Genomic DNA, 25,227 nt, shown 5'->3' on the forward strand with positions numbered 1-25,227 from the left:
CTTCATTCTGTTCTCCACTTAGCTGCCAAAGTAAGCTTTCCAAAACTTCGAATCTGTCATCATCTTTCCCCCACCCACCCACCCAAATAAACTCCAGTAGTTGTTTATTACCTCTCAGATAAAATACAAAATGATCTCTTTGGCTTTTAAGTCTTTTGTGACTTGCTCCCTTACCGCCTTTCTGGTATTATTATACCTGACTTCCCTCCATGTCCTTTTCTGTCTGGTGACACTGGTCTTCTAGCTGTTTCTCACCCAAGTAAAGCCATCTTCCTCACTCTATCCATTTTCACTGGGTGACTCTGATGCTAATTTGCTCAAGAGTCTTACTTGTACGGAGTTGTTTATATATTGTCACCCCAAGTAGAATGCAAGCTCCTGGAAGGTAATGACCTGGTTTTTGCCTTTCTTTGTATTCTCAGCATTTAATACAGTGGCCAGCACATGAGTAGACCACACTTTCATTCTCTGTAAAAAAGAGGTAGAACTAAATGGTCTTCAAGATTTTTTTCTAACTCAAAATCCCATGATTCAACATGCTGAAAAAGACAGTAATGTCTACTGAGTTTGCCTGTACTTGTATCCACTTTTTTGAATGCTTTAATTCTATAAACAATGATTAAGAACCTACACCCATCTGTAAGTGCTAGGAGAGTGAGGATGTAAAACAACGCCATCCATGAGTTAGCTCCCACTTACCTTTTGATCAATATTTCCTACTATTTCCTTTTGTGCATTTGTGGACATAACATCTAAACTTGACAATTTTTTATTTCTAAAAATGTACACTCCATCATATGTCTCCAAGCATTTCTATGAACTGTGGATTCCTAGACCAGGCTTTTTAAACTTTTTCCACTCTCAACTCCTTTTCACCTGAGAAATTTTACTTGACCTTTGGTATGTAGGTATATAAAATAGATATACAAATCAAAGATATACAAATCAAACATTTACTGATAATAAATCATAAAGAAATTTATTAAATTTATTTTTAAATAGCTTTTTTTATACAAAATATATGCAGAGATAGTTTTCAACATTCACCCTTGCAAAACTTTGCATTCCAAATTTTTCTCCCTCTCCTTCCCCCTTCTCTAGACCACAGATAATCCAATATAGATTAAACATATGCAATTCTTCTAAACATATTTCATATTTCTCATGTTGTGCAAGAAAAATCAGATCAAAAGAAAAAAAGAAAATATAAGTAAATATCATCAATAACAAAGGTGAAAATACTATGTAGTGATTCACAAATTTATTTTAAAACAATTCTTTGTATTGTATATATGTGTGTGTGCATAAATATAAATACTTTTACTATTTATTAAAAATGAAAGCAAATTTACACACTAATGAGTTGGATGTGCTTGTTTATTTTTACATAGTTAATCTTGGCAGAATAGTTGATACCTTTTACTATTGCCAAATTTTTTGAGAACCTCACATTCACTTACTCAGGTCACAATCCACAGTTTAGGAAACTTTGGCCAGGCCTAGACTATAATTCTTTACCTCCACCTCAGAATCCTTGTTTTCTTTCAAGGTTCATCTCAGGTATGGAGTCATTTCCTCCATAACATCTGTCTTCCCTGGTATCCACTTGCCCTTGCCTCCCATTATCAGTGCTCACTTCTTCCTGCCTTTTCCCTTTCTGTAATGTACATGCTGTTATCTTTCCAATAGAATATGGTCTCCTGGAAGGTAGGAACTGCTTTTTGTTTTTATCCTTGCATAGCAGGCCTAGCATGGTGCATTTAATAGGTGCTTAATAGGTATTCATTGGATTGTCAGATTCGTTGCAGAGCTTGTCAGCCAGTCTTGTAGATGTCAAATGTTTTGAGTTTCTTTAAAAAAAAAAAAGACTCGTTGAAGAGATTCAGCAAAATGTTGTTTGTATCGAGACCAGACCGATTAAATGAAATCCTCAAATAAAAACATTTGAGAATGCTAAGTTAGAACAAGTTGGAGAATTTGGTCTGCAATTCTCAAATGACCCCAATTTTGTTTCATTGATTGAAGTTCCTTGTTTCCTCTAGGGTGGGGATTGTGTAGGTGTGGTTTGTACGTGTATACATACATATGTATGTTAGAACAAAGTTCTTTTGTCCCATTTCCTGGAACATGGCTATTTCTCATTTTCCTCACCCAGGATTAGGGTCTTCTCTGGTCATTATCTTCCATGCTGTGGGTTTGAAGGTTGAGCCTTTGGGCCTGTTTTTGCCATTCTTTTACCCTATTTTCCCATTGGATAATAATAAAATGGGCATTGGAATTGGAATCCAAGGGTCTTGGTTGGAATGCTGACTCTTCTAGTTGCATTTCATTTTTCTTGGTCTCAGTTTTTTTAAATTAAATTTTATTTGAAAAAAAATTACCAGAGTTCACTTTCTCCATTTCCCCATCCCCTTCTCCTTATTTGAAAAAATAAAACAAAGCCTTTGTAACATGTATGATGAAGTAAAAACAAATTTCTTCATTGACCCTATCCAGAAAAAAAATGTATTCCCCAACTTGTACTCTTGAGTTTTTTTGACCTGTAAAACAATGTTATGATAATAAATGTTATGGTAATAGATGATATCTGTTGATTCTATAATCTTGTGACTAAAATTGACTGGCCATTGGTCTCTGATCATTCTGTGGCCTAGCGAAAATATTGGGTGGGCTTGGCTGGCATGGGCTTCCCATAGGCTCTCCCTTTTTTGGGCTCAATTACTATTGATTGGACTTGTCTCCCCCTAACCCCACTGTAGCTTTCAACATTGCCCTGGTAAACATTGCAATGTACAAATGACATTCTTTCTCATGTCTTGTGTTGTGATGGCTCGTGGAACTGATGATATGGTTTGAAATCATTAGAGAGTGCTCCCATATGATTTTGATTATATGATTTATATTTTAAATCAACCATTTAAAAATAAGCACAGGACTCCAAGAAATCAGGTCAGGTCTAATGAGAAATTTCTCATGTCCTAACTTAGGTTTTTTCAGATTTTTTCAGAGGATTGAGCTAGATTTTAAAGGGCCCTTCTATCTGTCCAATGTCCCATGACCTAATGGATTTAACATTTATTAAACACCTATTATAAATATAATATGGTGCTAAGGGCACAAAGGTAAAAAAGTCAAACAGTTTTTGCTTTTCAAGTACCTTATAATCTACTACTTTAAACAATATTATTGAATAGCATTATAGTACAACAAAAGAATCAGGATAGTTGTTTGGATTTGTACCTAGGGATTTGGTTTGCCAATCCCAGAATCTTAGTATCTTAGTAACTTCTTTAGAGTTTATCTAGCCTTATTTGTACCTTAACAGGAATCCCCTCTGTAGCATCCTTGATAAGTAATCATCCAACCTCTGTTAGAAGATCTCCAACAATTAAGAGCTCAATACCTCAGAAAAGCCATTCAGTTTGTAGACTGTTCTGATTTTTAGGACAGTTCTCTTTAGAAAATGAGATAATATTTGTAAAGTGCTTTACAAGCCTCAAAGTGTTACATAAACTGCTAGTTATCATCATCATTGTTATTAAGCTGAAATATGCCTTTTGTTCTTTACAGGTTAGAGACTATCATCCCCCAGCTCAGAGTCTTTCTGTGGTTCCCTATTGGATTCGGCGCTCATTTATTAGATGTCTGCTATGTGCCAGCCTTCCTGCTAGGTGCTGGGGATGCCAAAACAAACTCCAAACAGTACCTGCCTTTAAAGAGCTTGTGTTCTAATCTGGAGGATACATCACATATACAAGTTAGTAAAGAGGAAGTACGTTAAAAGTAACATAAAGTAATTTTTTAGTGGGGCAGGGGTTGGGAACATGGTATGTAGGGATAGAGGAAGTGCTATCTGAGCTGTGCTTTAGAGGAAACTGGAGATTCTGGGAGGTGGACGAGTACCACTTGTGCAAGGACATGGAGTTAGGGAATGGAAATTATTGTGGGGACATGAAGGGTCTAAGATGAAATAAAATTGGAAAGATAGGTAGAAGTCAGATTGTGACTGTGTGATAAAACATAAAACTACTAGTCTGTTCTATCTAAGGTAAACTCTATTTCTTAGTTTAAAACTTCAGGCCTTTTTACAGTTGGGTACCTGGTAGTCTCCTTTTGTTTTCACCCCTAGTATGTAATAGCATTGTGCTTTGTACACAGTAGGTGGTCAATAAATGCTTGTCACAGATGAAGCAAAGGACTCTAATCCCTTTTCCACATTTTTTCTGAATATTTTGAAGACAGCCATCATGTTTTCAGGTTAAACATTTCCAATACTTTAGGTGATGGTATGGTTTTCCGTTTCCTCATTTCCCTTCAAGGTTCCCTTAGATGTTATCTCCTACAGGAAGCATTTCTTTATTTTCCTTCCCCTTCTTAGAATGCTCCACTCAATCAAATAATTTTATATTAATTTAATTTTTGCATGTTGAGTCTCTCAGTAGTTCACGATAGGCACTTAATGTAATACTTATTGAAATTAATTGTGTTCAGATTGGGTGATATAGCATTTAGGCAAGGCTGTGGACAAACTGTCAGGTTTCCAGAAAATAAATAAATAAATAAATCTCTCTCTCTCTCTCTCTCTCTCTCTCCCTCCCTCCCTCCCTTCCTTCTTTCCATAAATAATACTTTTCCAAGGGTTTCCTTCTGGAAGCCTTAAAAATTTTTTTGAATACATTCTCATTTAGAAGCAACAGAGAAGGTGAAGGGGGGGAATGGGCTGAATGATTTTAAATCATTTATTTCAAGCCATGAGGCAAGGCATCTGACTTTGTCTTTGTCGTTAACCTCTTCTGGCCTCATTTTCCCTACTTAAAAGGAGGTGTGGGACATGATCTCCACAGTTCCATCTCATATTCCATGTTCTGTGACTTCTCACTTCTATAGCTAAAGGAAAATTTGGCTTGGTCTGTTTTCTAACCTTTGATTCTCAACACCAGAACAACATTGGCAGCAGAAATCCTGGGCTGGGCAGTCTAGACTTCTGGGGATTAGTCTCAGCTTTATCACTGACTCATTATGTGACCTTGAAAAAGTTACTCTCTTTGCCTCTCAGTTTCCTTCTCTGTAAAATGAGAGGAATTGATTTGAATGATCTTTGTGCTTTCCAATTCTGACATTCCTGTAACTAAGGTCACTTTCAGCGCTACATTCTGAGGCTGCAAGTCCTAGAAAAAAAAAAGGGATAAGTACAACTAGCTGTGATATTTTATATGGGTTATCCTAGCCACCAGGTCCTGCTTTTTTCTTGGTCTCCTATGGGTGTTAGATGTGATAGTCTGTGAGGCCCCTGAAATTCTGTTATTTTTTTCAATAGTAGCCTCCTATCATTTATTCCTCTTTTAATCCATCCTTACCACCCCCAAGTGAATTTCCCTTCTGCATAGATCTATCCATTCTCCTTAGAATGCTCCCTAGAACTTACCACATTAAGGGCACTCCTTTGGCATTCACAATCTGGTGCTATCCTAACGTTCCAATTTTTCATGGTTTCCTCATGTTCCTGAGCTCTCTAGCCTCCGTTCATTTGTTCATGCTGTTTTCCCCTGTGCTTGGAATGCTCTCCTCTAATTATCTGCTGAACTCCTATCCACTTTTTGGAGCAGTTTTAATACTGCCTCTTTCATGAAGTATTTCCTGATCCTCTCTTTTTCTAATCTTTCTCCATCTTTCCCTTCAGATAGCATCTTATTCTTTACAACATACTTTTAGAGCTAGAAGGAAATTTGGAGATCATTTAGTTCCAACTTCTCATTTTGCAGATGGGGAAACTAAGGCTAAGATCATACAATAGAGATGGTATATATTACTGTGCAGCTAGGTGGGTATAGTACATAGAGTATCTAGCCTGGAGCCAGGAAGACTTGAGTTCAGATGTGGTCTTCGACACTAACTATTTGTGTGTCCGTGGGCAAGTCCCTTAAAATCTGCTTTGCCTCGCCTCAGTTTCCTTATTTATTTTTTTATTTTTTGCTTTTTGTTGAGAAATTGGGGTTAAGTGACTTGCCCAGGGTCATACAGCTAGAAAATGTTAAGTGTCTGAGATCAGTTGAATCCAGGTCCTCCTGACTTCAGGGCTGGTGCTCTATCTACTACCCCACTCAGATGTCCCAGTTTCCTTATGTGTAAAATTTTCCAGGATTGTTGTATCAAATGAAAAAATTGTGAAGTACTCAGCACCACGTAACATGTGCCATCACCATCACCATTATTGTTATATTTGGCTAAGAGTAAATGTCTCTTATTTGTCTCATCTCCCCTTTTGCTGAAAAAACAAAACAAAACAGGCCGTATCTATATTGCTATCTTTCCTGGCATTGAATATACAGCAAGTACTTACTAAATGTTTGTTGAATGGAATTGAATTCTCTTCTTGCTGCCAGGGGAGAGCCCATGGAGAGGCATCCCAGGATGCAGGATATTTCAGGGGCCCTCCCGTGAGAATCCAGCAGCCCGGCCAGCTGAGAAGGCATTTTCTGAGGGTATCAGGTTCCCTGTGAGCTAAGAAAGCAGCTTTAGTATTTCCACCTGGAAAAATGAGCCTCCCAGATGGTTTGCTGCTATTATGTGGGTTGCTCCAGGGAACTGAATCTGTTGGTGCTGCTTTTATGGGATTTCTGTTTTGTGGCTGGAGCCAGACGGCAGGCAGACTGCCCACCGTGTTTCTGAGGCATGTTTTTCAGGTTCTAAGGAAGTGTGAATCTGTTCTCCTTGGTTTCCCCTCTCTCAGAGTCGGCAGCACGGGATTTTGCTGCAGTATTCCCTGCATGGGCTCTGCATCGCTGCAGAGGCTTTCAGTGCCTATCTCTAGGATAAAAAGGGCTTATTAACCCTGCCCCTCCTCCAAGCTAAGTCTGCATCTGCAGAGATGAGGTTTTTTTTTTTTTTTTAAATTTTCCTCTCCATTTTCCTCTCTTTTCTTTGTTCAGTTCTCTCTTCTCCTCTCCTCCCTTCTTTTCTTTCCTCCTTTCTTTCCTTCTCTCCTCTACTCAATCTTCTCTCCTTTCTTATCCTCCTCTCTTCTTCTCCTTCCAAAATAATTTTGGAGAGGAGTGTGGATCTACATCCAGAGATAGCTTTGATATCCAAGGTCATGAAGGGATCCAAGGACATATAGGGAATGAGCATCTGAACCCCAATCCTGGCTCTGCTGCTGCACATTTCATAAATGATTTCCTCACCACACTCTGTCAGCTTGCTGGTGAGGGTGCTATTATCCTGCTTTTCACAGGTGAGGAAACTGAGGCTCACAGAAATAAAGAGAAAGCCACAACCAGAAGGAGGCAATTAACAAATAATTATTTAAATGTCCATTTTTAAGGTGAGAAAGAATAAAATGTCATCTCTGTCTTTAGGGAAGAGATGATGACATATGTAAATAAGTACAATAATACAAGACAAGAAGTGATTGGGGCATACATCATTTAGCATGTAGTAGGTGAGATGCCTTTGTTACAAATTGGTATAAATCTTGATGCTTGCCTTTGAGCTTACAGTCAGTCAGAATGCATTTAATCAGCACTTACTGGGTGCCGGTGCCAGACACTGTTCACGATCCACTTGAGGAATTGGGTCTACAGGGAAGTTAAATAGTTATACAAGTTGTTGTGTGATAACTGCCCAATAAGAATTATGTTTACTATGTGGTTTAGTGGTGGGAGAGATCAATATGGACTGGGTGGTTTAAAAAGAGTTCTCAGAAAAGCTGAGGTTTGAGCTGGGACTTGAAACATGGATAAGAGGAGAAGAAAGGATATTCCAGGGGTACATGGGGATGGAGGATGAAAGAAGCAAGGCCGCATCATTGAGGTTTCATGGGGTGTAGGGGACTTGTCCGTCTTCACATGTGATGCAGAATTTGAATGCAGGTTTCTGATGGTAGTCCAACCCTTTTCTTAGTCTTACTTAATATTCAACATATATTAAGGCTTTTGGCTTATCTTTCTGGACTCCATGGCATTTCTGTAGTAATGACTACACTATCTCCCCTTCCCTCTACTTTCTTGCTCCCCTTTTCATATTGTCTGTCTTCCTTATTATAATGTAAGCTCCTTGGGCAGGGGCTGCCTTTTATGCTTAGCACAGAACTTAGCAAATTAAGAATTTAATAAATGCTCCCTTTCTTTGTCCCTCCACTCTTTTTTTCATCCATCCATCCATTCATCCATCTATCTGTCATCTTTGGCCATCTCTTCCTTCATCTGTTTCACTGTCTGTGTCTTTATCTCTCCTTTTCTTTCTGCCTCTCTCTGTTTCTCTGAGCCTCAGCAATTTCATCTGTAGATACAAGAATCCAGGAAGGATCAGTAATTTCTAGTTTGGGAATTCTCTCCCAAAATGTGCATAATTACCTGCCTTTGTTTTAGTATTCTTAAAACATGAGTTTTTGTATTTATATTGACCATAAGCTACTGGAAACCGACAAGGTTGTATCTTTGGATCCTCAGTACCCATGGTGCCTTGTACAGTTTTTGTCCAGCCTATGATTTAGGTGGCTCAGTGGATAAAATGCTAACTCAAGCCACAAAGAATTGAATTATTCAGTAAATTATCTTTGTAACTCTGGGTAAGTCATATAACCTCTCTGGGCTTCAATTTCCTTATTTGTAAAAATGAAGGGTTGGATTGAATGGCCTCTAAGTTCCCTCCACCTCTGTATCTAGAATCTTACAATTTAATCTGGTTGTGAATTCTTGAAGTAGAAACTCTCTACTGATAAAAACTGGCAACTTGACTGTAATGTGGAGCTTTAGAGAGCTGGATTTGTTTTACACACAGTAAGTGCTTAATAAATAAAAGTGTGTGTGTGTGGGCAGCTTGATGATGCAGTAGATAGAACACTACTCTCAAATCAGAAGGACTTGAGTTCAAATCTGCCTTGACACCTAATATTTACTAGCTGTGTGATCTTGAGCAAGTCACTTAACCCCAGTTGCCTCACCAAATAAACAAATAAAAAATAAATGTGTGTTGAATTGATTTGGTGTCATTTGAAAATGATTGCTTTCTCATCCTTGCTGGGTTGCCAGTAAAAAGTACTGGATGAAGATGATAGGTTCTCTTGCTTTATATAATGCCCATAGAGCACAGTACCTTTCTAAGTGCCTTAAAGCCCAAGCTGCTCAGTGCTATTAGAACCCTTGGTGAAACATGTCTGGGCATTTAATAGACTCAGCCTGCAAATTTGAGCCTGCAGAACTGCAAAGAGATCAAGGTTCAGTTTTCCATCATGGTATCAGCTCTCACCACGTCTGGTGCTCCTTGCTTCTTGTATTCCTATAGACTCGGGCAGCTTTAGACTTGGAAAGTGCCCTTCCAGGTCACATGGCTCATCTTCTTGCCTGATGCATAAATCCACAAGTGGTCATCCCCCCATAGGATGAAGTCCTCCAGGAATAGGGAAATGCACACTCTTATTTCATATTTGAACATTGTTCGTTGTTAGGAAGTTGTTATATTGAAAGGAACTGTCCCTCCCCCTGACTTCCATGCCCTCTGTAGTTGTGCAGGACAGACACAATTCTTCCTTCATGATGGAGCCCTTTACCTGTTCACTTACTTTCTTCTTCTCCAGTTTGTAGTCTGTTTGATGTGTGGTCAGTGTTCTTAAATTTGTGTCTTCTCTACTGAGAGAATCTTCTAAGAGTTATAGGTTAAATTAGCTTCAGACGTTGAAAAATAACAACATTTATTCACAGTATAACCAAACTCACTTAGGCAAAATTGCTGTTGGACAGCAATGATATATGGGAAGCTGACAAAGTAACATTAATGGGAAGAAGACTTTAGTGCTTGTTTTTGTTTTTGGTGCAGCAGTTGGGGTTAAGTGACTTGCCCAGGGTCACACAGCTAATAAGTGTTTTGGGTCTAAGATTGGATTTGAACTCTGACATCAGAGCCAGTGCTCTATCTACTGTGCTACCTAGGTGCTCCTTTAGTGCTTATTTTTCAAAAAATGTTTTTATTTAATAATCAGTTTTTTATATCATCATAATTATTCCAAGTATCCAACCTCTTCTCTTTCCAAAGTATCATATGACAAATAGTATTTTTTTTAGAGAGAAAAAAGTAGCCACAAATACTTGATACATTGAAAAAGTCTGAAAACATTTGCAACAACTCATGTAAACTCCCGTCTCCGGGAGATATCTTCTCCTGTCTTTCTATTCAAGTCCTCCTTGATCTTTATAATTTTGTAACATCTGTTCTTCCCATTCCCATTGTTGTAGTCATTTTCTTGGCTCTGCTTACTCCACTCCCCATCTATTCATATTTATCTTCCTAGGCTTCTCTGGAGTCCTTACATACTTCATTTCTCACGGCACAGTGATATTTCACTTCATTCATGGGTTACATTTTGTTTGGCCATTCTTCAATTGGTGGGCTTCTACTTTGTTTCACAAAAAGTGCCCTTATTAAGTATTTTGGTGTATATAAGGGCTTTCTTTATATCAGTGATATTCTATGTACATGCCCTTTATGCTTACAAAGCATTTTACATTTATCATCTCATTTGATCCCCATACCAGTCCCCAAAATTGGTAGTACAGAAACTCATACTACACCTGGTAGTAACTAACTCATAGGGATGTTATCAGGGACAAATGAGATAATGTATGTAATGTATACATACATACATAATGTATGTATTAATAATAATTGCATGTATGGATTATGGGAACAATGGATATGTAAAGTATGTAGAGTGATCTTGTTTTTTATTATCCTCCCATATTTTACATTGGAGAAAACTGAGGCCCAGGGAGTGACTTTCCACAAGTCACAATTAGTTTGTGGTTGAGCCAGGGTTCAAACCCAGATCTTCTGGATCCAAGGTCAGTGTTATGCCCACTGTACTGTCCTGCCCCCTCATTTCTTTGGATTCCATACTCCTCCTCATAAAAACTTAATGATGGCATATATTTGATACTCAGATTGGTGCCATGGTAGCAACAAAAAACAACAACAAAAACTCTTGAATTGTTTCCATTCTGTCAGTAAAAGGAGATGGGCTCATGGAATTGGCAGGTGGCGGGGGAAGGGGAGAGGAGAGTATAGTTTTTTCCTACCCGCAATCATTCAGTTTGGATATTTCAGGAATTAAAGGGCAGTTTAAAAAAAGAAAATGGAGGGAAGAAGTAACCAAATGACTTTGTTGGATGAGGAAAATGCCATTCATTCATTCATTCATTTATCCAGTGAGTATTCATGTGCATACCCCATCAAAAAGCATTTATTAAATGCTTGCTGTGTGTCAGAGACAGTGCTAGGCACCAGTCTATATAAACAAGAGACAAAAATGAAATTGTCTCTCTTCTCAAATAGCTGAGTCTATTTTGTAAAAATGAGAGCTCACATTAAGTCTCAGAAAGTTTAACATCTGTTTTGCTAGAGTTCCCATCCCAAGAGTTCTTAAATATGACTTTGTAGATCATTGGTGAATTGAAACAAAACAATGCACATACATAATTACAGTATTTTTTTTTTTTTTGTGTGTGTGTGTGTGTGTGTGTATATTACATATATGTGTATGTGTGTGTGTATACAAAGCATAGTGAAGGAATTTCACCCTGAGGCACTGGGAGCTGAGGGAATCATGGAGGGGAGGTAAAGCTTGGGTGCTGAGGTTGCATTTCAGATCTGTGAGACAATCAGTGCAAAGAGATGGGAGACAGAATGGTGTATATGAAGCACAGAAAGAAGGCTAATTTTATTAGATTCTAGATTGACTGATGGGGAGTAAAAAGCCTGGTGGAAAGGCAAAGTTGGAGTCAGGTAGTAAGAAGCCCTCAGACTCATTTACCTGAGTTCAAATCCAGCCTCAGATGCTAACTAGCTGTGTGACCCTGGCAGTCATTTCATTTTGTCTGTCTCAGTTTCCCATCTTTAAAAGGAGCTAGAGAAGGAAATGATCAACCACTTCAACATTGTCAAGAAAACCTCAAAGGGGATCAGGGAGAATTGGACACGATTCAACAACAAGAGCTTCTTGAACAGGGGACCTATGTTTAGGAATGTCACTTTGCTTGCTGTTTGAAAGATGGATCTGGTGAGAGGAGACACTCCTTAATGGGAGCCTGGGGCACCCATTAAGAAACTATATTGTTAGGTACTGTGAGGGATGCAAAAAAGCCTGATGCTTAAAAAGTTTGAAGTAATAGGACTCCATGACCTGGTTCAGTTTTTAGTCAGGAGAAAACCTTTTCTTTCCCTCTTAGTTGTTAAGATAGGAAGAACACAGTAGTCCTGGCCCTTGTTTTAAAAGGCCAAGAAGTTTAGTGTAAAGGATTCTGGACTTGCAATCAAGATAACTGGGAGCAAATCTCAGTTCTGACTCCTGGAGAGCTGTGTGACATTGAACAAGTTACTTTACAGAATCATAGCATTTCACTTGCACGGAGCTGAGAGGCCATCTAGAACAGCCTCTCCAGGAGGGCAGGAAAAGAAAGGAGTCGGTTCTCCTGCCTGCCAGGCCAGTGCTCGCCTCTTCTCTAAGCCTGTAAAAAAAGGGATGCTGAAGCTTGTCCAGCCAGTGTCCACAGCTTTTATGAGCACTGAGGAATATGAGTTATTTATTACTGTTAATAATAAATATCATTCACATTTCTAGAGTGAAATGTGACCAAGGAGATTTGTTGAATGGGGAAAAAGCTATCATTCAATATTCATTCTTTCATCATCTGTTAAGTACTTTACTTAGCAGCAGCTGCTTGCATGCTGGGGTCATATGCCCACTTTGTCCTTATGTAATAATAATAGATTTATTCTTAAGGAGAAGTAGTAATAGCTTATATATCTGTGGCTGTTTACCTGTAATAAGTTGAATAGGAGGCATTAAATTAATGCTCACTAAATTATCAGGAATACTTAATGCTTTTCCTTTTCCCTTAAGGAATGTACTTGCTTGGTTGGAGGAAAAGCCTATATAGATAAATATATACAAAACACACAACATTTATGCACAAAGTGATTCCCAGGGTCTGGAAATGCTATTCACTGAGGCATGTCTGACTCTCCATGACCCCTTTTTGGAGTTTTCTCGGCTGAGAAACTAGAGTGCTTTGCCATTTCCTTCACCAGTTCATTTAACAGATGGAGAAATTGAGGCAAACAGGGTGAAGTGACATAGCTATACATGACTTGGATTTGACTCCAGGCCTGGCGCTCTATCCACTGTACGGTCTAGCTGCCCCACTGAGGCGAGCCTGGATAGGAGCCTGAGAGTGTCAGAGGAAACCTCCCTCATACCTGAAAGGAGGCGGGTCTTGAGCTGAGCAATGAGTTAAGGTAAGAAGCAGGGCTTCCCGGAGTCTGAGCTGGGAGGGGGTGGGGCATTTCATTTGTGGGAGGAAAGCCAGAATGGAATGAATGAGAAATGACATGAATGAGCAATGGCAAGTGGGGCTGTGGTCAATAGGCAATAAGTGTGCATGTATTAAGTGCCTACTGTGTACTGGAGTTGCTGAGTGCTGGAGATTAAGACTGCCCCACAGGAGCTTATAAACCAGTGGGGAAGATAACATTCCAAAAGAATCCAAGATGGGGAGAAGAAGGGGGAAGATAACTGTTTGAGACCTGAGTGGGGAAAGTAGAGAGAAATGAGGAGACAAGGGACTGAACTCCTTCCTGAAAAGGAGAGTTGGAATTCATGGTCCCACCCTCCCCTTGGGAGAGGCAGAAGATATTGATATTTTCCTGCCTTTGCTAGGTGTCAATGCTAGGTCTCCTGGTGGAGAAGTCACTCTGAGAAGTCCCAAAGTAGTGCAGCCAGTCTAGTGATTGGAAAGTTACCGAAGCAATAGCTGATCCTCAGAGAATGAGAGTGACCTTCCTAAGACCATACAGCTAGAAAATAATGGAGGAAGTAGAGGCAATTCTAGGGTCTGAAATGGGAGTTCTAAGAGGTCGGCTCTCAGGGTTCTTAACCTTTTTTGGGTGTCTGAAACCTATTTGGCACTGCCTGGTGTAGCCTAGGGATTCGTTTTCTAGGTTTTTAAATACATAAAATAAAATACAAAGAATTACAAAGAAAGTCAAATACAGTTATCAAAATATTTCAAGGAACAAAACCAAACCCAAATTCCCAGACCTCAGGTTAAGAATCTCTGATCTAAATTAACTCTTTCAAAATTACCCAGTCTAGCCCTTACCTCCAGGCAGTTAAGTTTTTATTCCCATTTTACAGATAAGACTGCCAAGGCCCTGGATGTTAAGCAAAAGCTTGGAAATTCCATTTCTGAACATAAAAATCTCAAGGTTGTTTTTTGGAGGGATGGGCGTGAGAGGGGCAAATTCTTGTTAAGCTGTCAAATGAAGAGAAACATCTATTGTGTTACTTTATATCTAAGGCATTGTGAAGGAAGCACTATACCTTCTCCCCTTCTCTTTCCCAGTTCAAGAAGTATAAAAATTAGTTGGAGAAAGAAAACTAAGGAGGTATATACCATATCCTTTCTTCCTGAGGATAAGCTGGTTGCCAAGTTGAGAGTAGAAGTTCAGGAGTTTGAGAAGACTAACACCTGCCTTATAGGTGTGGGCTTTGTATCAGCCTCTTAGTCTCTGTAGTTGATGTGTCTGGGACATGATTTAACTTGCTCCATATCCAAATCCCTGTAATAAGGAACTGCATTATTTATAACGGGTCTCTCCATGCTGGTGAATGCAGGGTTTACTTGGCTCCATAGAGAGTTGCTGTTTTTTCTTTCCCTTACTTTTGGTCCGTCCCCCCACCTCAGATTGGTTTTTTTTTTTTTAATAACTTTTTATAGACAGATCGCCTCAGATTGTTTTTTTTTTTTTTTTTGAGGACACTAAAAACAGATCATCTTTATTTTATTTATTTTTTTTTTATTTAATAGCCTTTTATTTACAAGTTATATGTATGGGTAACTTTACAGCATTAACAATTGCCAAACCTCTTGTTCCAATTTTTCACCTCTTACCCCCTACCCCCTCCCCCAGGGCAGGATGACCAGTAGATGTTAAAATATATTAAAATATAAATTAGATACACAATAAGTATACATGACCAAACCGTTATTTTGCTGTACAAAAAGAATCAGACTCTGAAATATTATACAATTAGCTTGTGAAGGAAATCAAAACTGCAGGTGGGCATAAATATAGGGACTGGGAATTCAATGTAATGGTTTTTAGTCATCTCCCAGAGTTCTTTCTCTGGGCGTAGCAGGTTCAGTTCATTACTGGTCCATTGGAAATGATTTGGTTGATCTCCTTGCTGAGGATGGCCAGGTCCATCATAACTGGTCATCATATATAGTATTGTTGTTGAAGTATATAATGATCTCCTGGTCCTGCTCATTTCACTCAGCATCAGTTCGTGTAAGTCTCTCCAGGCCTTTCTGAAATCATCCTGTTGGTCATTTCTTACAGAACAATAATATTCCATAATATTCATATACTACAATTTATTCAGCCATTCTCCAACTGATGGACATCCATTCAGTTTCCAGTTTCTATCCACTACAAAGAGGGCTGCCACAAACATTCGTGCACATACAGGTCCCTTTCCCTTCTTTTTGATCTCTCATATTGTTGATAGGAAAGCATGGCACCAGGTCCCAAGGCTTTTTCTGGGGAGAGCCGGGCAGTGTAACTGCAGAAGTTTAGCATCACGCAGCTTGTAAGAAGTGGTTGGGATGGAGCCGTTCCCTTTGGGTTTGTACTGAAATGGCATTTGCCTTCTCTCCGCCAGGGTCATTCATTCTTGGTTCTCCGTAAGTCATTTGGTGTGTCTAGCCTTCAGACTTTGTCTCAGGCTCCTCAGCGGAGAGAATTCGCATTGTTCTGTGGTGACAAATGCCATCATTGGCACAGGATGCCATTTGGGGCTGGTTGCCTTTGGCACTTTCATGATTCTTGCTACTTAGTTGCAGTTTGCTTTCAATTAGAGTCAGACATCCAGTATTGAAAGTCCAGGGAACAGAGAAAGGAAGAGGAAGAGGGGGTAAGGGTTCATGGACTTCCATGCTATTTTCTTTTCAGGTTGAGGATCTTGTTTTGATGTGAGGAAAGGGAATTGAGACAGAATTAAACAGTTGAACAGTGAAATGGAGTTTTAAAATTATGACCCATGTTTTTCTAGGTTATGAGGAGAGTTGCTGAGGGGACTGTTTGACTCTAAATGCTAATTCTTTATGGTTGGTGACATAATTTTATTGTATATATATTAGCATGCCTTTCTGTTTCCCAAAATTCTTTCTGTGGCTCCCCAGTACTTATCTTAGAGAGGTGACTACAGTGTTAAACTAAAGTGTTACAAAGACCTGGGTTCAAATCCCAAATCTGGCACTCATTGTGTGGTCACAGTCTAGTCTCACTTCTGAGCCTCATCTTACTCCTTCATGAAAAATGATGGCAAAATACCTATAGTACCTACCTCACAGCCATGCTTTGAGGATCAAATAAAACATTAATTAAACATTATATAAATGTCAACTGTTATTATTCCAAATAAAGTATACATCCTGGCAATCAGGCGCTCTACAATCTGGCCTGTCCCTACCTTCCAGCTTTTCCTTGTGCTACTTCCCATCTATTCATCAGCCATCCTGGGCTCTTTGCCATTCCCCAGTTTCTTCCTGCTTCTTTGTTCACACTGTCCCTCCTGCATTCCTTGAATTGATTCCCTGCCTGTTGAAATCCAGCTCAGATGCCACCTTTCCCTGCCCTCTCCAGCTGGAAGGGATCCTTTTCTTCTTAAAATTTTCAACAAGGGTGAGAAGTGACTTGTCAGTCTTCCAGTTGGCTGGAATGGGGTGGGGGTGAATGGGTGGGCACAGTGAAAATGAGGTTCAGTGAAGGTCACAATCTGGTGCCCTCCATTATACACAGTGCCTTAACATTTAAGTCATGGTGTGTGTTTAGAGGTGAGAGGCTTGGGATAATGGGGCTTTTTCTCATAAATCCTGATGGTTTAGAGCAGCTAGGACTTGGCCCATTTTTTCCCAGAGAAAGAACTCAAGATTCATGCTTTTCTTTTCACCGTAAGAGCTTGAGAGAGCAGTCGCATTTCTTTGGGTATTGATTTAATCTTTGGCTTTAATCTCTGTTTCAGTGTATCTGCATCAATATTTGTTGATGAAACAGCAGAAAACTGATCCCTGTTCTCTTTTCTCCATTGTCTGGGGTCAGCATCACAAATCTTGGGAGGAGGCACTTGGAGAATGATAAAACTGCATTTTGTGTGGAGTATTCTAACCATTAAAGAAAAAAGCCCTATAAGTAATGATGACACATCTGTTCTGTATTCTGTAATGTGAAACTTGACTAATAGAAAAGTCTTTGATAGTGAATGGTACATTCTGATTACAGGATTTCTGGAATATTACTGTTGAGGGCACTACCATGTCTTCCTACTATTCCTCAATGACCTGTTCTTTTCAAGACGCCCTCTCCCAAACCCCCTGTATCCTGATTTTACTTTCACAAAACATTTCTCATGCATTTCATTCTTTCTACTCATATACCCACCACTCTGATGCTGGCCCTCATGGTCTCCCTGCTTTAGGTCAGTCAGTCTGTCCTCCATTACTCAGGCTTTCTGTTAGTTTTCTTAAGCATAGACATGACCATGTCTTCCCCCTCACCTCCCAATTCAGTAAACTCCACTTGTTCCCTGCCAGAGTCAAATATAAATTTGCTTACCTTTAAAGCCCTTCATAACTCCCTCCCTCCTGCTTTTCTAGTCTTTTTATACTTCATCCCCCATGTATATTCCATGATCCAGTAACACTGGCCTCCTGTGGTGTGCTGGGTGATTGAACACCGAGGGGAGAATGGAATTGAGAATATGGAATATGGGAGAATCACTCAGGGCAGTGACTAACATGTGGTAGGTGCTCTATACATTTTTCTATTTGAACTGAAGGGGAAGAGCCCCAGTCTAGGCAAGTTCTGTTCAGTTTGTCCAAGCCATTGGGGCAATGAGTGAAGGAAATCTAGGTGGTACCCCAGTAACTAATGACTTCATTAGCTCCCCTTTGTCCTCAGTTTCCTTGTTATATCTGGTATTCATTGTCAGCATCTGGGCCTGGTAATTTCTTAGAGACGGGTTTCTCTCAGCCTCTCTGTTCACCTGTAACTCAGGGCCATACTCAAATGTTAATATCTTGCCTTCTGGGAACTGTCACTGATGTTCCCTTCTCCCAGGGGACTATTTCTTGAATATAGAGAAAGAATTCTGGCTTAGGTATGATGAAACCTGAGCTGTAGTCCTAGCTTGATGACTTTGGATAACTGTTCATTTTCCTTGTCTATCAAATGATATTGGACTTAGATGATCTCTAAGATCTCTACCAGCTCCAAAATCATATTGATCTATGTTTTGACAGAATTGTAGAGCTAGACTACTGTACCTCTTTCAAAGGTGAGGAAACTGAAGCACAAGATGTAGGAAATGCTTTATCTAAATTTTCAGTTAGAAATGCAGTAATTAGTCATGTTAATGGAGACTGAAGTTTTATAGTTCTGCTTTTTTTTGGGGGGGGGGCACCTTTTAAAAAAGAAAAAATAGTTTATTTTTTGGGATGAGCCAAGTGTATCCCTGCCTGAAAGCAGGAGGATGGAATACTGGATCGAAGGATTATGTGTTGGGAACTAAGGTGTATTAAAAAAATTGGGAAGGCAGGAGGGAGCTGTGAAGGGCTTTGATTGCCAACAGCATTTTGTATTTGGTGAGAGTGTGTGTTTTGATCAGACCTATACTTTATAGGAAAATCATTTTGGTGACTGAATGGAAGATTGATTGGAGTGGGAAGGTACTTGAGTCAGGTAGATCCACTTAGCACGTTACTGTGATTAGCAGGTAGTGGTATTGTGAAGTCATGAGGATCTGCAGGGGGTGGGAGAGTCAGAGGAGAAAAGGTGTAATTAAGAGATGCTGCAAAGGTGAAATCCACATTCCATAGCCACAGTTTGGAAATGAGGGATGAGAGGTAGTGAGGATCCAGGATGATTCCTAACTAAGTGGTGAGCCTGAGGGATGAGAAGATCCTCTACATTAATAGGGAAGGTAGAGGATGGGGAAGAATTGCGGGAAAGATAATGAGTTTGGATTTGGATGTATTGAGTTTAGTATGTCTGCTAGACATCTATCTTCAGAGTCTGAAAAGCATTTGGAGATGGGAGATTGAAATTGCAGTGAAGTTGGGGCAGATTGGAGAATCATCAGCAAATCCAAAGAGCTATCAAACTGTGCCATATCCTTTGATCCAGTAGTGCTACTCCTGGGTTTGTATTCCAAAGAGATCACAAATATTGGGAAAGGACTACTCACATGTGCAAAAATGTGTTTTTGTGGTGACAGGGAACTGGAAATTTGAAGGGATGCCCATCGACTGGGGAATGGTTGAATAAGTTGTGGTATTTGAATGTAATGGAATACTATTGTTTTATAAGAAATTATGAGCAGGCAGATTTCAGAAAAAGCTGGGAAGACCTGATGCTAAGTGAAGTGAGTAAAACCAGGAGAATGTACATAATAACAGCAATATTGTGCGTGATCAACTACCATAGACTTGGTTCTTCACAACAATGCAGTGCAATGGAAAACAATATCCTTATCCAGAGAGAGAACTATGGAGAGTGAATGCAGAGTGAATAAATACTATTTTCACTTCTTTTTTGTTTTTTTCTTTCTTGAATTTTCCCTTTAGTTCTGATTTTTCTTTCACAACATGACTAATAAGAAGATATGTTTAAAATGATTGTGCATGTATAATTTATTTTCTTGATATCTTGGGAATGGAAGAGGTAAGAGAAAGATGGAAAAAATTGGGAACTGAAAATCTTACAAAAATGAATGTTGAAAATTATCTTTACATGTCATTGGAGGAAAAAAGTTAGATGGTAATTAAATCCACAGGACCTGATGAGATCATCAAGTAAAGTAATATATAGGGAAAAGAAAAGAGGAACCAGGATAGACTCATGAGGAATACCTGTGGTTAGAGGCTGTGATCTGGAAAAGAATTCAGGAAAAAAAAGTGGAGAAGAAGTTGATGGGGAGGGTGAAAACCAGAAGAGAAGAGAGTATCAAAGAGAAGAGGGTGATCCACAGTGTTAAAAGCTGCAGAAGTGTCGAGGAGATTGAAGATTGAGAAAAGATCATTGGCTTCAGCTCCTAAGAGATCACTAGTAACTTTGGAGAGAGCAATTTCAGAACGAGAAGGTTGGAAGCCCAATCGATTATTAGAGGTTAAAAAGAGTGAGAAAAGAGAAGTGGATGTCTGTTGTAAATGGCCTTTTCAAGCATGTTAGCCAAAAAGAGATATAGGACAATAGGGAATGGGGATGGAAGGATCAAGTGAAGATTCTTTCAGGATGGGAGAGACAGACACGGGCAGGTAGAGAAAGTATGAGTCTCTAGAGAGAGAGAAATTGAAAATAAGTGATAAATTGAGGATATGGGTGGGATACTGATGGAGGTGGTTTGGAATGGGATTGCTTCAGCAGGTAGAGAGATTAGCCTCCATAAGGAGTAGGGCCACCATGTCATGTGAGATGGGAAGTGAAGGAGGAGATAATGGTAGAAAGTATCTGACTGATAAGAGATGGGGAGAAGAGGAAGCTCATAGCAAATGTCCTAAATTTTTTGGCAAAATTTTGAGGGAAGATTCTCAGCTGAAAGGGTTTGGGGAGTCAGAGCTATGAGAGATTTGAGAAGAGCTGAAAAGGTTTGGGAGACTCTCTGTGGAGAGGGGAGTGGATGAAAGGGATATAGTGAATGGATAAGGGAGGTATTGTGATATTGTCTAGCAGTCAATTGATATTGTGTAACATAAATTTATGATGGACCCAGTCTGTGATTTTCTCCATTTTTGTTCAGTAGCGTGTCATGCATATGGAAGCAAAGGTGGTGAATTGTGGGAGTGATCCAAGGCTGAGAGTTGGCAGGGTATAATCAGTGATGAGAGAGGGCTAGGGAATCAACAGGAGAACAGTGGAGGGTTGAATCGACTCATCAAAGAATCAAGATGGGGAGAAAAGGAGAGTGGCTAGTGCAGGGGATCGATCCAGTAGAGCTTGTGTTGGTTCCAGACCTGGATTTTGCCTCTTTATTACTTAGCTTCAAGAGTCAAAATATACCTTGGGTGGTCTCGGGTACAATTTTTGTGGATGAATGTTTCTATGAATGCTCATTTGATAGATGCCAGTTGTGGTTTTTTTTTTAGGGGGTAAGGGTGTGAATCAGGAGAGAGGGCAGATCACTAGAGGTAAAAATGACCTTCTACTCTGTTCTGTGGGAACACATTTTCCTGCATGCTCCAGGTACCCACTGCAGGCCTGACAGCTGTATTGTCTGGAGCTGGTGTGGGTGGAGGCCACACTGCAGCTATCTTTGAGAGGTGTTGCCAAGAATGAGGGGCTATAAGGAAGTCCACAGTTCATCATTAATTTTCTGTATTTGGAAGCCAAGCTGGCTCACCGGGTGTGTGTACAGGGGAGGGATGGTGGAAGCCTGGGAGTGTTTTGGTTTGGTTTCGACTTGTAGGAAGGGCCGTCCCATTCTTTACTTTCTGTGAGTATATGATTTGAGGAGGCTTTTTGAAAAAAACAATTGAGGGATTGGTGTACATTAAGTTTTTACAGGACAATATCAAGGGAGTCTAGCAGGAAAAATCATTGTCTTTGGGATCACAAGGGGACACTCGGAGCTTGTCTCTGCATTGCCCCCCACACAGCCACACTAGCCGTGAGCTGGGGCAAGTCAGGAAAGGTCTGTGTCCCCATCTGCTCTGTGAGGCTGGACCAGAAGGACAGTCCCTAGGTTATTGTATAGAGCAAATAACCTGATTTCTGCTACTGGCATGTGGTGTTAGGGAGTTCAGAAGTCTTCCCATCTGACTCACCTCATGTTACACATGAGGAAATTAGGAGTGAGGAAGATTAAATGATTTGTCCACCATCACTTAGGTGGTGTCTCTGGCTCCAGAAGGGGAAGGGAAGGGAATAAGCTTTTATCTAATGGCTACTATGTGCTAAGCATTAATACACAATAGTAGGGCAGCAAAGAGGTGCAGTGGATATAGGGCAGTGTCTAGAGTTGGGCAAAATCATCTTCATGAATTAAAATCCAGCGTCAGACACTTAAGTAGCCGTGATCCTGGACAAGTCACTTTATCTTGTCTGCCTCACTTTCCTTATCTGTAAAATGAACTGGAAAAGGAAATGGCCAAACCATTTCAATATCTTTGCCAAGAAAGATGTTACTTAAGTGTTAAGATGTTAAGTGTCTGAGGCCATATTTAAACTTGGGCCCTCCTTACTTCAGGGCTAGTGTGCTATCTACTGTGCCATCTAGCTGGTCCTGTACTATTTTTCTAAGGACATTCAGAGCCAGAATTTGAATGAAGCTTATGTGACTCTTAGCTTATTTTTATTTTTATTTTTTTTTAGTTTTGTTCTTTCTATCTGCCAGCACACAGTAGATGCTTAATATATATATACTTGTAGTTTGATTTCCATTGCTCTGTGCTGGGAGTTGAGGATGGTTCTGGGGAGGAAAGAAAACATAGGTCAGTGAGTAGCACTGAATGGAAATGACCTACTTCATATCTTGGCTTGGACCCATGAGGAGCCATCTTCCATGAGGACTGCAGGCCATCCCCTCCTCCTTCCCACCTAGGCCAGTTCTCCTTTTCCCTCAACTCTTTCCAGGTTTTTCTCTTAGCATTTAGTGTTTCTCTCTCATGCTGATTTTATTCTTTCATTCTCAGCCAGGATCTGCTGAATTGCTGGGGCACAGTAAGTGCTCAGCTGGGATCTCTTGAATTGTTGGGGTGCAGTAGGTGCTCAGCTGGGATAACTTTAATTATTGGGGTGCAGTAGATGCTCAGCCGGGATCTGTTGAATTGCTGGAGAAATGGGACAATCTTGGCTCCAAGTCCCAGGCTGGCTCTGTCCTGTGACGGCTGGAATTGGAGACCATTTTCTCCTGTGTTTTCTGAATCTCCGGCTGGCCTGGTGGGTGGGGCCCCTTCCATTCCTGTGTGAACCCTAGGCAGTTTCCTGACTTCCTGATCGTGCCTCGTCATGCCCAGGATTTTTGCCTCCCCGAAGCCCGGCCCTCCTTCCTGCCAGGGCCCTGCTTGAGGCCTGGCCCCAGCTCACCGCACTGTACGTTTGGTGCTTGGAACGAAACCGAAGCCGCCTGCTTTAGCGAGAGTGGGACTTGCCGGGCATGTGCCGTGGTCCTCGGCCTTGGGATGGCGGGAAGTGGGCCTCCAAGGAGCTGCAGAGGCAGGATTTGGGGAGATGGAACCTCGGGGAGCTGACAGTGCAGAAACATGTGTGGAATGTGCCTGTTTTGATAAATGGGCTATTTTTAGGTTATAGAAAAGGAGTGGTTTCGTCCGTATAGTGGAATCTTGCAGTGGTGTTTGTAACCTAAACTAATCAGCTTAGGTTCTGCCAGAAAAGTATCAGGTGGCTTGTTCATTTCCTCCTAACCTTTGGTACCAGCCAGTTAACCCCTTCAGCCCAGGTGCTGTGGAGGCTGGGCCTTTGGCTGATTGCCCTAGGAGATTCACACAGAAGGATTTTTGTGAGCCAAGTGGTACCCCAAGGATGGAGTGAAAACTTTGCCTTTTGCATGAGCAGGGCCATTGAAGGAAATCTGGGGTCGTTGGAAGTAGCACCAGATTTAGATAGAGTTGGGAGACCTGGGTCTGCTTATGTGGTCTTTTAGCATATCTGCCCTCAGTTTCCACCTCTGTAACATGAAGGAGTTGGATACACTACTTGATACTTTGTATCTTTGGCACTTCACAAGTGTGATACATGGTTGATGACTGATAGATTGATGTGTTCTAAGGTCTCAGCTCTATATCCTCCAGTGGTGTAATTTCCATCACCTAGGTGCTAGAGGCTCTGACTGAGGTAATTTTCTGCTTGTGTGGTCTTTTACCACATATGGCCTCAGTTTCCACCTCTGTAACACGAAGTGAAGGAGTTGGATACACTACTTGATACTTTGTATCTCTGGCACTTCACAAGTGTGATACATGGTTGGTAACTGATTGATTATTTCTAAGGTCTCAGCTCTATATCCTCCAGTGGTGTGACTTCCATCACCTAAGTGCTGGAGATTTGTCATGTACCTTCCTAGCTGCCATTCCCCTCTTGGTTTTTGCCCCTCCCTCAGTACTCAGTAGGAGTCTTGTCCAATCTTCCAGTTTGCTTCTTAAAATCCCGTCCGTTAATTTTTTTTGCTGAGGCAATTGGGGTTAAGTGACTGGCCCAGGGTTATACACCCAGGAAGTGTTAAGTGTCTGAGTTCAAATTTGAACTCAGGTCCTCCTGATTTAGTCACTTAATTCTGAATTGCTGCTCACTGTTCACCCTTCTAGCACCTTATGGGAGAAATAAGGGAATCGGGAGGATGTAGAGATTAGAATGGAATGAGAGGCAGGAGATACTTCAAAACCAAACAAAACCAAAGCCTGAAGAAGAAACAAACAAGTGGAAACCAATATGTCCCGCACATAACTCCCTCCCTGAGTTTGCAGAAGCTGTGTGGTCATTTGTGTTTATAGCTTCCTGCTGGGGCAGGTCTGTCTCTTAAATATTTCTGTAATGCTTCTTCCCACACAGTGGTGATGTGCTCTTAGCAGGCAGCTTGTGGGGGTGTGGCAATTTGCAGCCCCAGGGGTCCTTCTCTCGAGGGTGGCCCTGTGTAGTGTCCAAGACTGAGTCTGAAAGACCCATTCTTAGTGATTTCTTGAGCAAATTGAAAGAGTCCAACAATGGCCAAGCAGCCCATAGGTAGTAGTGGCTGATGGAACTTGCCCAGCTCTGTGGGAAATGAGGATGAGAGGTTGCATAGGGGAGGAATTCCTGTTCTCTCTCTCCTGAGGATTACAGATAGAGGTCCCCACTTTCAGGTTATTTTTGCTGGCCTTCTTTCATTGGTTTCCTTGATAAATTTGCAAGTCAGCCCCTGGTAGACAGGGACCTATTTTGGAGTTATTTATATCTTTGGATTTTCAGCAGCTAGCCCAGTGCCTGAAACACAGGTAGGGGACATGAACATGGCCTGGGATTTTATCAATTTAAAGAATAGAATTTCTGAATGAGAAAGCTATCCTTGCAGGTCAGTCAGAGCCTTTTCTACAATGTATATTCTTAAAGGCTTGCTTAGAACACAGAGAGGAGCTTGTCTAGGGCCACACAACCTGTATGTGACCCAGATGGAACTTCCACCCA

At 40.6% G+C, this 25,227-nt stretch overlaps 1 protein-coding gene across 2 annotated transcripts in view; it reads left to right on the forward strand.

The window, feature by feature from the left end:
- Positions 1–2,462: 2,462 nt before the first annotated feature.
- Positions 2,463–25,227, forward strand: part of LUZP1 (leucine zipper protein 1) — a 71,333-nt gene continuing 48,568 nt past the window's right edge. Inside the window, exon 1 of one of the 2 annotated variants that reach the window (XM_031962636.1) lies at positions 2,463–3,757. The gene's annotated coding sequence lies outside the window, so the exon portion shown is untranslated. The remainder of the gene's footprint in view (positions 3,758–25,227) is intronic. The other variant, XM_031962635.1, reaches the window with a different exon arrangement.

This window comes from Sarcophilus harrisii, chromosome 3, assembly GCF_902635505.1.
Source record: "Sarcophilus harrisii chromosome 3, mSarHar1.11, whole genome shotgun sequence".
Classification (NCBI taxonomy): domain Eukaryota; kingdom Metazoa; phylum Chordata; class Mammalia; order Dasyuromorphia; family Dasyuridae; genus Sarcophilus; species Sarcophilus harrisii.